Source organism: Ochlerotatus camptorhynchus, unplaced genomic scaffold (assembly GCF_037179485.1).
Source record: "Ochlerotatus camptorhynchus isolate MF236.1 unplaced genomic scaffold, CSIRO-AGI_Acam_v1.1 ptg000213l, whole genome shotgun sequence".
NCBI classification, from domain to species: Eukaryota; Metazoa; Arthropoda; class Insecta; order Diptera; family Culicidae; genus Ochlerotatus; species Ochlerotatus camptorhynchus.
Window position 1 is genome coordinate 1,294,373 of NW_027040703.1, and position 13,955 is coordinate 1,308,327.

The following is a 13,955-nucleotide window of genomic DNA, read 5'->3' on the forward strand; positions in this document are numbered from 1 at the left end:
AAATAAACGAACTAGATAAAAAAAAATCCTGATGGAACAAAAATGCGGGTGCATTAAATCTGGGACTGATATGCGAATACTTTCAATATGGGACGCAACTGACTTGGTATTGTTCACGTTTTCTTCATACAAAACTGTAGTTTTCAGAGTGATTTACGATACTAAAGGGCGAACACGAAAATATTGCGACACATTCAACAGGGCATAACTTTTTTACCATTGGGTAAAAATCAACCAAATTTTGCACACTTTCTCATTGATGTGTATTGTGTACATGCTGTCAAACTCGAAGTCGTGTTTTTCGATTCAACGAAAATGGAGGTGAACCAACGCGAGTTGAGAGAACAAATTCTTTCCAAACACCTGGAATTTCCTGACTTCTCGCACCGGCAGTCTCCAGAGTGTTGAAGCGGTTCCAGGAGCGGTTAACGTTGGACCACGGCAAAGGAGCTGGAAGAAAACCGGGGCCGGAGAACAAAAAGACGGAGGGAAAGGTGAAGCGGATGATTAAAGTAAATCCCAACGTCTCAAGCCGTGATTTGGCTAAAAAGATCGGCATGTCGCAGAGCTACGTCCAGAATGCAAAGAAGAGAGCTGGACTACATACATACAAGGTACAGAACTTCCCAAACCGCGATGAGCGGCAACAATCGACGGCTAAATCTCGGACACGGAAGCTCTACGAGAAGATGCTGACAAAATATGGCTGCTGTGTGATGGACGACGAAACGTATATAAAAGCCGATTTTAAGCAAATTCCGGGGTTGGATTTTTTTTTTTTTTTGTCTTTATTTTAGAGATTTTTAGCCTGAGGCTAGTTCATCTCTTTTCCGGGGTTGGAGTTTTTCACCGGCAAGAGCAAGTTCGATGTGGACGACAAATTTAAGAAGAAGAAAATGTCGAAGTTCGCCTCCAAATATCTCATTTGGCAGGCCATCTGCTCTTGCGGACTGAGGAGTGAGCCTTTCGTGACAAAGGGCACAGTAAATGGCGAGATCTACAAATCTGAGTGCCTCGAGAAGCGCCTTTTGCCGTTCTAGCAGCAGCACGACGAAGCTCCGCTATTTTGGCCAGATTTGGCATCATGCCACTATTCTAAAAGTGTCCTGGAGTGGTATGAGGCCAATTCTGTTCATTTTGTTCCAAAGGACATGAATCCGCCAAACTGTCCGGAGCTGCGCCCGGTGGAGCAGTACTGGGCAATAATGAAGCGGGAACTTTGGAAGAGCAAGAAGACAGTCAAAGACGAGAAGGACATGTTAAGAAAATGGAAAAAAAAACTGAGAAACTGGTACCGGATGACACTGTAAAGACTTTGATGGAGGGCATCAAGCGAAAAAGCGTTCAATTTTACACTCAAGGCTCTATCGATTAACTTTTCTTTTGATTTTTGAAGTAAATATATGTATAAAACTACCCTAACATTTTGGTTTGATTCTAAACATTATAAGAAAATTGGCATGACATTTTCGGTGTCGCAATAATTTCGTGTTCGCCCTTTATAAAAATAAACACCATTCCTGAGGTTAACTCAAAGTGATGAACATTCATATTTGACTGATATGTGAGTACCGGCAGTATAGCGCACACGATAACGCTAGATTTGGTGTAAGTTTGGCGAAATATCATGCCAATTTTAGTGAACTATTGCATAAATCAGCAGTTGTGTTTACTTCTGCTTCTAAAAGATTTCGTTGTTTATGCCATCTATAACTCAAAATCAAACGAGAGGAGACTTTACGCGAATGATTGTTTTACAAATTTTGTTTTATGCATAAGGCTGGGATAAACATCAATGTACCATTTATAAACTCACATTGGTCTTACTGTGTAGCTGCGTGCAAATATCTCCCCTAAACATGCCTGTGTTTTTTTATTTCCCATGAAATTTCAACGGACTCAAAATCCCTAGAAGATTTACAACGCAAACCTATTCTCCTGTTCAGCTTGGTCAGTTCTGACCAATGGTCAGTTCAGTTTTGTCTCAGCAATAACCGAATCTTCTCTTGCAACCAACCAACTCTACCATAAAACCTACCTTTCCCCTTTCTCAGACTGCGCTGCCTGCAAACGGGAGAAGACAATCCGGAAAGTATGCAAATTACGGTGGGAGGATCATGGCCGAATGTTGGCAAAATAAAGGATTAGAATTAGGCTTAGCAGCAAGATGACTGGAGCCCAAACTTGAGCCAAACAAGTCGTAAACTCATTTAGCTCACATCCTTCCATAATAATGGGCAGGCTAACCAAAACCAGACGAAAGGATGCGCAAGGACCCTTCGGGGGCCCTGGCAGAGAGAACGGGTAAGAATTGATCTAATTTCGTGTCGTAAAACTTAACAACTGCTCAAGGATTTTGTTGGCAAATTTTCGCCTTCTTTAGGCCGATTTGCACTTTTCGTTTTAAAATTTAATTGCAAATATAGGGACTCGTTTCTGTGAGTGAGTGAGTGTGCCAGCAAATGAAAGGGAATCGTTAAAAAGAGTTTAGCTGCAATGAGGGAAAGGGTTTTTTTTACGAATGTCTATCCTAGCAAAAAGGAGATGAGGGCCGTATATTGGCACACTTTTTTTTTGCTGGTTAAACAGAATAATAGTAAAATGTGGACGTTCTAGGGACGGAATGGAAATTATTATTAGCAATTAGAATAAGGCATTTTGCTGACTGTAGGAAAGAGTTTGCTTTTTACGATTATTGGCAAATTGGTTTGGTGGAGTGTAAAATTTTACAGAGCATTCGGAGAAAGTCGAGTTGCAATCCTTGCTTTTGGCACAGATTTCTGAACTAAGGGTTAAGAACGAGTTAGTTTTGCGACATTTTGGCAACAATAAAGTTTGGCTGAAGGTCGTTGCAAGTTTGTGGAATCTTTTCTTAGGGTTTTGGTGCTGATAGAAATATGCAAAAGGATTTATTGGCTTGAAGGGAAAATTTGATAACAATTTATTGAGGGATCGCACTAAATTACATTGGGACAGTTCGAAGAATTTCAGCATTTTTTGGTAATGCAAATTTGTTTTCTGTCTTCCACAAGCTTCAAGGTCGTAGTTAAGTAATTTTTGGTTTTCTCAGTGTATGAGTATTCTAGACACGTCTTACGTGGATGTCATATTCAATACTAAAGAACTTTGATATTTGCTTATGGCGAAAAAAAAAATTAGAACAATATTATGCCGTCCAGCTTGTAAAATAATAAAATGACCTACTTTTTGCGAGTGACCTTTCCTACAGACTCGCTCCCTCGTTTTATGGTCTGGGGCAAACACGTGGTGGTAAAACAATTTAAATTGTCGCAAAATGCGACCTATTTTTTTTTTGTTAGAAAATGGTACCAACAATTTGGCACACTTTTTAGCAAGTCATAAAAAAAAAATGCTCCAGTTTTTTTGAAGCGTTTTACGGTATTATAGAAGCTGATTCTTAGCAGTAGGAGGTTGTTTTGTTGTTATGAATAGAAAATGATGATTATCAGTTTATGATTTAAGGTATTTTTGGTTTTCATTGTTTTTTTTTTGTAATCGCAGCTAAAAAAAAAAAAAAAAAAAATCGGTGCAATTACCTACTCCAGTGTATGTGGACTCAATCACAACAGAGTACGTTGGAATTGTTTGAGGGAAAAAGTTTCTGGATACATCTTATTGCAGGGAGAAGTACACTTGATGATGAGTTCAATATGTAAAGGGTAAAATCACCTCCCGGGCGTTGGTGATTGGCACATATGTAACGGAACAGATACCGACGGAGAATGTGAAGTGCATTTTGAAAATAGATTAGTATTCTACAAAATGCTCGTTAACTCAAGAAGCTGCCTTAATCTATCAGAATCAACTTGACAACACAAATAGAGCTGATCTGAAATGAAGGTGGCAAGATTACATGTCTCAAAAGACGGTTCTGGAAAACATTGCTTTTGCAAAAACTGCTCCTTAGAAAAATCAATAAAATGCAAATATTTCCTGGACGGTCATTAAAGAAAATCTTACGTCATTTTGCACTGATCGTAAAAACATCCTGGATGCAATTCTGTCATTTCGTTTAAGCAACAGTAATGAATGCTCCTATTTTTTCCCAAATCCAGTGGATATGCAATTGACTCAATTATGTACGTACCCTTGGCGAAAGCAAAGTTTCCTCTCTTTGCAGGTACCAATTTACAACAGGTCAAAACCAGGTCAACCACTGTCCCTTCAGACGTTTCCAACTTTGGACTGCAATAAAATAATTGCTTCTATTTCAAAGTGTCCTTTTGAAAAAATGCTCTAGTTTTTTCGGCTGCTTTGTAAACAGTGCTAAAAATTGGCACGCTTTTTTTTAAGAGCCATTAAAAAATAAATTCAGACGCGTGGCCAGTTTTTTCATGATTTATGGATCTCAATTTCGGTAGCAAACCACGTGGCAAAAGAAGATACTTATTTTGAGAGTAATGTTGGTCTACTGTACTCAAATTGGGTCAATAAATGGATGTAGCTTCATCTGATCGAAGATGAGCATCGATCTATAAAGGTTCGGCATGTGAAATCGTGCTTCTTATTCACTCCTTATCATTCATACTGTCGTGACCGGACCGAGGTTTCCAGGCTCGGCCACGGCTACACGAATTAGCGATGCAGCTCCCACGGGTGGGGTTGCTTCTATTGCTGCTGCTGTTTCTGCTGTTGCTGGTGGTCTGTCACCTCCAAAATTCATCACAAGAATACCTTCTACGAGTAGTAGTAGTAGTAAAAATACGTTTATTTCTGTTAATTATGATTTTACATTGTTTTAACATTTTAATTCATTTGCCTATCAGGCTCTTCATCTTTGTTTCATTTGTTATTCTAATTAACATATTTACGTTTTTCTACTAGTCTACATAATACCCCTTGGGGGGTGTGTTATGCTTGAATTGAATAAAAAAGTTAGAACCTACCTAACTACGAATGCTACGTGCTAGATCAAGTATGATCTGATGAGTTGATCTCAGACAGGTGTCTCTGAGCCTTTCCAGGATAAAAACTCTCCGTTATTCTAATGTCTGAATTCCAGCCAGGAGGTGGATCTCAGAATTTCTAGTTCCACAGTCCTCCGTTTAGGATCATCCTAAGGATCTTGTTCTGGATCCTTTGGAGTTTGAGGTGATGGCATTTGGCGCAGCTCTAACAGATTGGCATCCCGTATTCTATTACGGGAAGGATGATTTGTTTGTAGACAGTAAGCTTATTTTTCAGGGACAGGGTAGATCTCCTGTTGATGAGTGGATACAGAGATCTTATTAGGATGTTACACTTGGTTTTAGCTTTATCAACGTGCTCCCTGAAAACCAGCTTGCTGTCTAGTGTTAAGCTGAGGTAGACTACCTCTTTCGACCATTCCACCACTGTGCCAAGTCTGGAAGATTTAGAGTGTGGAAAGATGATGACCCGAGTCTTTGCCGCGTTGATATGGATCTTCCAGCTGTTGAAATATTCAGAAAGGCCTCTCTGAAGTTTGGCAGTCAGAACTCCGATGACCCTGCACTTGTAGACGATGGATGTGTCATCTGCGAACAGACAACGATCCACTATCAGGGAGAACCAACCTATTGGAGGTGAACAGGTTGAATAGAATAGGGCCAAGGATGCTTTCTTGTAGAACCCCAGCACCGATGTTGAAAGCATCCGATGTGATGCCATTCAGAGAGACTCGGAACGTCCTGTCCGATAAATAATTATTTATTATCTTCACTAGGAAGATTGGAAGACTGTAGTGCTGCACTTTGAACACCAGGCCATCATGCCAGACATTGTCGAACGTTTTTTCAACGTCCAACAACACCATGGCAGATGTTTTCGAAACAGACTTGTTCCGTCTGAGGATGTTTGTTACTCGAGTTAGATGGTGGACGGTCGAATGACCTTTACGGAAACCAAACTGCTCCTCCAGCAATATGTTGTTTTCCTCGGCAGATGCCAGGAGTCGACGGTAGACTGCTCTTTCGAACAGCTTGGATAACCCTGAGAGAAGGCTGATGGGTCGATAACTTGAAGGAAAGGACGGATCCTTCCCAGGTTTCCGGATGGGTATGACTTTAGCTGACTTCCAGCACGAGGGGAAGTAGCCAAGTCGGAGGCACAGATTAAAAATCAGTGCCAGATGGTTGTAGAATTTGGAACTCAAGTGTTTGAGTTCCAGATTCAGGATGTTGCCGAAACCTGGGGCCTTCATGTTTTTAGATGATTTGATATAGGCCAACCGTTCGTCAACCGTAATCTCGAATTCCTCGGGAAAAAATATTAGGAATCTGATGGAGGTTGGTTGCGTTTACAGCAACCTCAGCTTCGTGAGGGCTGACGATGTTTTGTCTGAGATTATGCGAGCTGACGAAATGTTGACCTATCGTGGCAGCCTTCTCTTCAGGAGTTATCAGATGAACCAGTGGGTTGCCTGGACTATCCAGTTGGGTCAGTGGTGGAATGGGTGTTGGCTTATTTTTTAAGGATTTGGGTTAGTTTCCAAAAAGGTTTTGCACAATCTGGGAGAAAGCGAATCCTGTTAGCAAAGTTCTGATTTCTGAAGTCCACCATCCTAGCTTGGATGGTTTTTGTTAAGCGATTACAATGAGTCTTCAAGCCAGACAAGATAGAATGCTGGTATTGCCTTCGAATGGAGTTACGGAGTCTAATGAGGTAATTTAAAAAATTTTTGGTAATTCTATCAAGGTTCAGAGTATTGCTCAGCTGTCTGGATACTGGCACGAGTTGTTCCCTGGCCCGAGATATCGCCTTCTCGATGGAACGTAGACACCGGTCAACGTCTTCGGGCGTCTCCGGAAGGACACCGTAGTCGACAGTGGAGTCGAAACAGTGTAGGAACTGATCCCAGCTAACGCGATGGTAGTTGCGTCGGGAAGCTTGTAATCGGGCCACCACCGGATAGTGGTCCGAACTCAGCTCCTGGTGGGTCACAGGTTGCGAGATGTTGTCTCTCATGTTGCTGACGAAGATCTCGATGGTGGAGTGTACGCCAGACCGGCTCAAGCGGGTGAAAGAGTCCGGTGCTATTATGGTGTAGTGAGCCTCTTGCAGGTCGTCGTTCAGGATTGTGCCGTTTTGGTTGCGTCGACTGTTGCCCCAAGCCTGGTGTTTGGCGTTCAGGTCGCTAGCGATAATGTGCTTCTCATGGCGTCGAGTTAGTCTGATGATGTCGCTCCACAGGTCTGCTGCCGACCCGTCCTTGATGGTGACTTGATTGGGACAGTAGGCCGCAATGATCGTATTAGGGATGACAGGAGTGGAGACTTTCACACCCACCGCTTCGATCATCTTCAGCTGGAAACACGGTAGCAGTCGACAGCCAATCCGCAGAAGCTGGTCCAGTCAAGCCTTACGAGCCGAAAATCGAGGAGGTGAACATTTATCTCCGGCTTCAGGTGTTTTTCGAAAACTTCTACGAGCTAAGATAGCCCGTAGTTATATCCTACATTATTTTCATCCGTTTCTCTATTGGCTGCCAGCTGTGCCGGGATTTCCCCTCACGATGTTTCACGCCAACGATATTTTACTCAAATTGAGTGCATTACTCAAGTATTTTTTTACACCTTCGTATAAAGTTATCATTTTTATTCATTAATATTCCACTCTCTATACCACACACACGTAACCACATTGTGGACATCACTTTCATTTCTCGCGTAAGAACTGATGTGGAAGAAAGAGACAGTGTTTTCTTTCCAGTTGATCCAGATAACATAAATCACGATGCTTTTAGAATAAAAATAAAAGCCAAATAGATCATCTCACGACCTCACATATAACAAACTGTTAAATCAAGTGATAGCAAGTAGAACAATGCATTAGCTCCTAAGTAAAATCCACAGAGTCAATTTGTAGATTTTCTCTTTGCATCCCCACGGCCATTTATAGAAACTTCCAGCTATTTTCAATACAAAGTTCGATAAAAGAAGCTATTATCTACATGGTCAGGTATTTTGACTGCTACATACTTCAACAGTCATTATAACGTTGCACACGAAACTATATTGGACGACCCCTCGTCGCTTTGTTCACATTGTGTCTTGGCTGTCAGTGGATGTATGTGTTAATTTCCAGAGAGAATAGGTAGAGAGGCGAAGAGTGTGAAGCAAAAAAAACCTTATCGAACCGTCAAACACCGTAAACAAAAGTTGATGTTCCCCAATTTGGTGAAGGCAAGTATTGTAATCGCTGCGAATATATTTGGAAGAAAACTTTTTAGGATGAGAAAAATACATGAACAAATAAAAAGTAATGCTTGAATTTAAAATGTAGTAATATTCAGGATATTTATTTCTATATTCTTTTAGTATAAAGATCAATTTTTTTGTAAAATTTGCAAAAGCATACACACTTAGAAAATAGTACCGAAGTCGGTTCAATTTCAACCGAGTTTTTATCTGCTGAACGCTCGGTCGTCTGTTTGGTTCAAAAAGAAACAAACGAGTGTTCGTTAAAGTTTCTTTTCCCACAACCTGTCAAACTAACCGAAAAAACTCGGTTGACAAAAAGTCAATTCAAGCAGGAATAACCGAACATCGGTTTACCCAAGTATTACCGAACGCTGTCAAACAAACCGACTCACCGGTTGCAATCACGGAATTCGGTTCTTTTTGACAGCGCTCAAATCCAAAAACTTACGATGTTTCGAATCAGAAATAAAACTAGTTTTTTTTTTAATGAGATGCATGATTTATATTATATTTGTCAGATGTTGTTTTAATCACAAACGAAGTGACAGACGACTAACTGGCGAAGAAATCAATTAAAAAAATGTGGTTCGCTGTAATAGAATTTTCTTAGAAGCTTGTGCCATCATCCACCAGATGGGATAGTATTTTTGTTTTGGTTTTGCACAAAGTTGATTTTGTGTACAATGATTCTTTGGCAGTGTGCAAAGAGTGTATATCATTTTGTAATTTTTTTATGCATTCCAGTTTTGAGTAGAGTGAAAGAGATAGAACCAAAACATTCTAGTACATTTGGTGAAAATGCTAGTTCAATCCAGTAGTAGTGTTGCCATGTGGTACAATCCAGTGGTAGTGGTGTTGCCATGTGGTACACTGAAAAATTGCAATAGCAGGTGCGTCACCAAAGTTTTCGAGCCGCTCCGTATGTCACTTCGTTTGTGGTTTTAATGCATAAATATGCTTTGTATGTACTAACTATTGACAACAAACTTGAGACGAACCGGAAAATTATGGCTCACCTATGCGGGGGGAAAGAGAGGGTTAACCCCCTTGAGGGAAACAAAAAACTTCTCACACGTGGTGATAATGCCTCCTACATGGAATTCAATCAAACATGCAGTTCCTCCAGAAGTTTTTCCATTTTCAAATCAATTCACCGTGTGATACTAACGAAAAAACACGTCTTGCGAAAAAAAAACACAACGCGCACCAGCGAGAAAAAATGGCTGACGATATTTGGTTTAGCTGAAAACCGAGCTTCGGTTAAAATTTCCGTCGTGAAGTTGAACAGAAGTTGTGAGTTTGACGTTTGAGAAAGTTTAGCGAATATTCGGTTCAGTTTACCGAGTTTTCTCGGTTTTCAAGTACCGAACTGGTAAATATCGCTACTTTACCGTACTTTTCGGTTCAGTCTTCATTCCTATCTGTCAAATTTAACCGAAATTTGGGTTTGACTCAGAAAATACGCCTAAAAACATATTTTTACACGAATTCTTCCGTTCGTTGTTGGTAACCGATGTAGTTCGGTAGAAAATTAAACCGACTTCGGTATTATTTTCTTAGTGTGTACATTTGTGGAAAAAATTAACGCACTTCATTATCAGCAATCATTAAATTTTAATAACGATAAAAAAACAATTCTGACGCGGGTAAAAACAACACAAATAGATGGTTGAAAAAAGTCACTTGAAGTGTGCCCTTCAGAAACAGTTACCAGAACTTGTAGGATGGAATCATAATAAAAAGAGTGCTGCCGTTTCCACGGTTTTTCACTCTTCGCCTCTCTACCTATTCTCTCTGTTACTTTCGAGTGTTATCCAGAAAAATGGATCTTGAACAGAAACGTAGTGTTGTGGTTGCCTTTTTCTGGGCTGGAAAACGGCAGAAGGACATAATTCGTGAGCTGTCCGATTATCGTGTGTGCAGAAATTTTGTACACCGTACAGTCAAAAGATACCTGGAGACTGGAAGTACCAAAAAAACGGTATGGTGGGGGACGTCGCACAGAGGAGTAACTGGAACAAAAACCTGGCCAAAATAAGAAAACAAGATTTTCTTGATTTTTCATGCTTCTATATTTTTTTTATATATTTCAATATATGCAGCATAAAGTGGTAACGGAATAAAAACGTTACATTTTATTTACAAATTTTGAGACGTGTTCAAAAACTGAAGAAATTCGAAGCTTCTTGTTTTCCAAAAAGTAACCATGTCATAATTACGCGTACCAGATATAAACAATTTGATCAAGAGACAAGTGTTATAATAAAATGGGTACTTTGGGCTCTTTTCTAACAAGTTATGAGATAAAAACCTTTAAATTTAAATAATATCTTATTTTTTCAACAATATGAAAAAAAAGTATTTTTTATGTTTTTTTTTGTGCTGTTTCAGACTTGAAAAAGTTGTAGAATCTTGCGCGATCAGATCATATAATCTATGGACGAATGAAATTTCACGTTATTATAAACACATTGGCATTGGAATCTCGTCCGGAGTCGTCCGGATTGGCGATTGCGAGCCATTTGAAAATGGCATGTTTTGCATCATTTCGTGGCAAAATTTTATCCCTTTATTAGGTCATACTTCCAGAAAACTTCCGTAACACATCGGTTTTCTGCAGATACCTATGACAAACTTACCGAGTACTACTTCTGTCCTTATTTAATATATTACATAAAGTGTGGTACTAGATTAAAATTACACTTCAGTAAACTACTCCCGGTTTGATACCCATGGTCAGCATCATTTTACTAATGTTACTAAGTTTTTAAATCTAGTACCTCAATTGATGTACTAGTATAAAGGAGTTTAACGCTAGAAAAACCATGTGTCATTAGTTTATTTTTATAATTTGTGTGTGTAGCAAGAGTAAGGTTTCTTTGCCTTGTAATTCAATGATTATCACATACCGTTTACACCATAAAGTATTTCACTTTTCAGGTAGATACTGTAAATTTTGAAAATTAGCGAGTGCCATTTGGTTGTAATACTCTCTCATACACACACACACACACATTTACCCATTCGATTTTACATAGGTTCAACATAGGTTCGTTCAAGCTAAACTAGCAGAGCGCCATAGCTGGCGATAACGAATGAAAATAAAGCAGAATCTGTGCACGGTAACCGCAAACTACTCAATATTCAATACAAAGTAAGCATTTTCGAGGGAAAGTGGGACTACCCAATAAATGAGTAAAATTTTACTCACAAATGAGTAATTATTACTACAAAAATGAGTAAAAGTTATTCTATTTTGAGTCATAATTAATCAAAAATGGGTAAAATTTGTAAAGTTTCCCTCGAAAATGCATAATTTTTAGTCAATATTGCGTGCTTTATAGTCTGCTGATCGAAAAAAAAATCTGTAACTCCTACTTTCAAAACCCATTACTTTTTTTATTCGTATGGATGATGAAAGGCCAGATATGCACTGCTAAGTAGATGGATTTTAAAACTTAAAGTTAACAGAAGTCTTTATACCTATTATTATTAAATATTTTAATATATATTAGCAGAAAATTGCTCAAAACCAGTGAATATAATTTTGGCCAGGTTTTTGTTCCAGTTACTCCTCTGTGCGTCGAGCTACTGTGGTGACACCTGCCATGGTAAAGATCGTCAAGAGGCACCTTAAGAGAAATCCTCGACGTAGTGCCACTAAATTGACGGAGGATCTCAATGTATCGGATCGAAGTCTCCGTTCTATCCTTATTCTAGAAAAATGATTGTGAAAAAACATCAATAATCGAATCGAATTTAACAGCGTATTTACTATTCCAATCTCGTTTGAAAATGACCTGCAAATCACCGACGATGGTGGCGTTTGGCGTGAACGAAGACATGATCAAACCTATTCCAGCCGTGTAGATAAAATAGTCACCAGACCAGTTGGACGTCTCAATGTAGGCAGTGTTATCCGTAACCATGTATTTGTCGTGATTCACCCGTCCGAAAGGAATCTTTTGTTGATCTTCGCTGGCCAGGACCAAGAATCTCTTAACGATTTCCACTCCTTTCATGCACTGAGACAACGCTTGAATTGAGTTGAGGAAATGGGTTTCCGAATCACGCGAATGCTTCCAGTAGTAAATGAGCAATCGGACGGAAACCTTTCGATCGATCGCGGCCCTACGAAGTGCGTCTTCGATGATAGGCCAGTAGTGCGGTTTAGCCGTGTACAGAGTTAGCGGAATGTAGTCCATTACCGATATGTGGATAAACTTTTCGGCTCTTTGAATAATGTCCAGAATGGCGTCTACATCGTGACTGTGCATCAGGAAGACCCATGTCCCAGTACACGTCGAATATCTTAGCAATATCTTTCGATAAACACGAGCAATTGGTAGCCAGAACTCCTAGTTCCTTGACCTGAGTCAGCGATCACCAATCCGTGTTCACGCTACCCACATAGAAATGCGTTCTGTCGATTACCCACCGTTTTGGTATGCAATACTTCTCCTCCAAACAGTCGAGGAAAATGTACGGATAGAAATTTTGCGGCGTTTCGGTTGGCAAGAATCTCCGTATCGACACACTGATTGGCTGCCGTCGGTGCGCTATTTTTATTGAAATGTTACCGGCCAACCCTGTTTCGAGTAGAAGTTTGAAGATATCCTCTCCTTGCCAGGCACTAGAGTTATTGTACACGTCTTCTCGATTCAACGTCCAATAGAATGATCCAAGCCGAAAATTTTTTTCCAAGCCTCATAGGTAGACATGAACGAAGGACTACCTTTAGGATAGATCAATCCTTCCGAAATGCTTTCCACTATTTGAATGTTGCAACCTTCCATGAAAACCCCTCACCATCCCTCTCCAACGGAGGAGTTTGGTAAACCGATTTGTACCCTAAAAAGTTGTCCTTGTTCACTTTCTACTCTCTATTTCAATTTTCTCATTGCCGTTCTCTAACGGAACTATCAATTCTATACTTTCATATCCTCATCTATCGTATCAAAATTACCACTATAGTCTGTTATTTGAAATTAGCATCTTCAACTATGCTGACTTATGTTTGAATCCCGTTCTCTCAAATTCGCAAAAACGTAGGTCACTCATAGAATGAGTAAATTTTTACTCAAATATGAGTTAATGTCACTCATAAATGAGAAAATGTCACTCAAATATGCGTGTCATTTGCTCATATTTGATAAATAATTATTCATTCTACGAGTGATCTAAGCTTTTGCGAATTTGAGTGTACGGTACTCAAATATGGGTCAGTTTCATGTGGCGGGAAGTTCTTTTTGGCGGCAGGATTGACTGTTCGGTACTTCTAAACAAACCAAATTTGAGAAGGCCTACCCTAAATTGAGCAAACAAAGTTGGAACTGACAAGATGACAAATGAACAACCTCGTTCGGATTCAGGTTGATGTTTTCCATTAGTCATTTTGTCAGTTCCAACTTTGTTTGCTCAATTTGGGGTACCCTACTTTCCACGGATATGAGTAGATTCTACTCAAATTTGGGTTGTTTAGAAATAGCGTTTGTACCAAAGGGAAACATTTCAAGAGCAACATGTGAAAAGAGCATACAAGCTTTTTGTAAACAAACCTTTGTAGGCCCTTTTCTCGCCCACCGCGAGTCACCCATGCAAAACAACAACAACATCGGGAAGGAGAAAGCTTCCTCTTACCGGTAATGTTGATGGTTTGCGTTGGTGACATATGGGTGGCGAGAAAAAGGAATAAGACGGTTTTTTTTACAAAAATCTCGTATGCCCTTTTCACATGTTGTTCTTTGTCTACGGGATTTTTCAGTAGAGTGAAAA

General features: G+C 39.7%; 1 pseudogene; it reads right to left on the bottom strand.

The window, feature by feature from the left end:
* Nucleotides 1-11,896: 11,896 nt before the first annotated feature.
* LOC135703473 (5'-3' exonuclease PLD3-like) lies at nucleotides 11,897-12,976 on the bottom strand (annotated as a pseudogene).
* Between the last annotated feature and the right edge of the window lie 979 nt (nucleotides 12,977-13,955).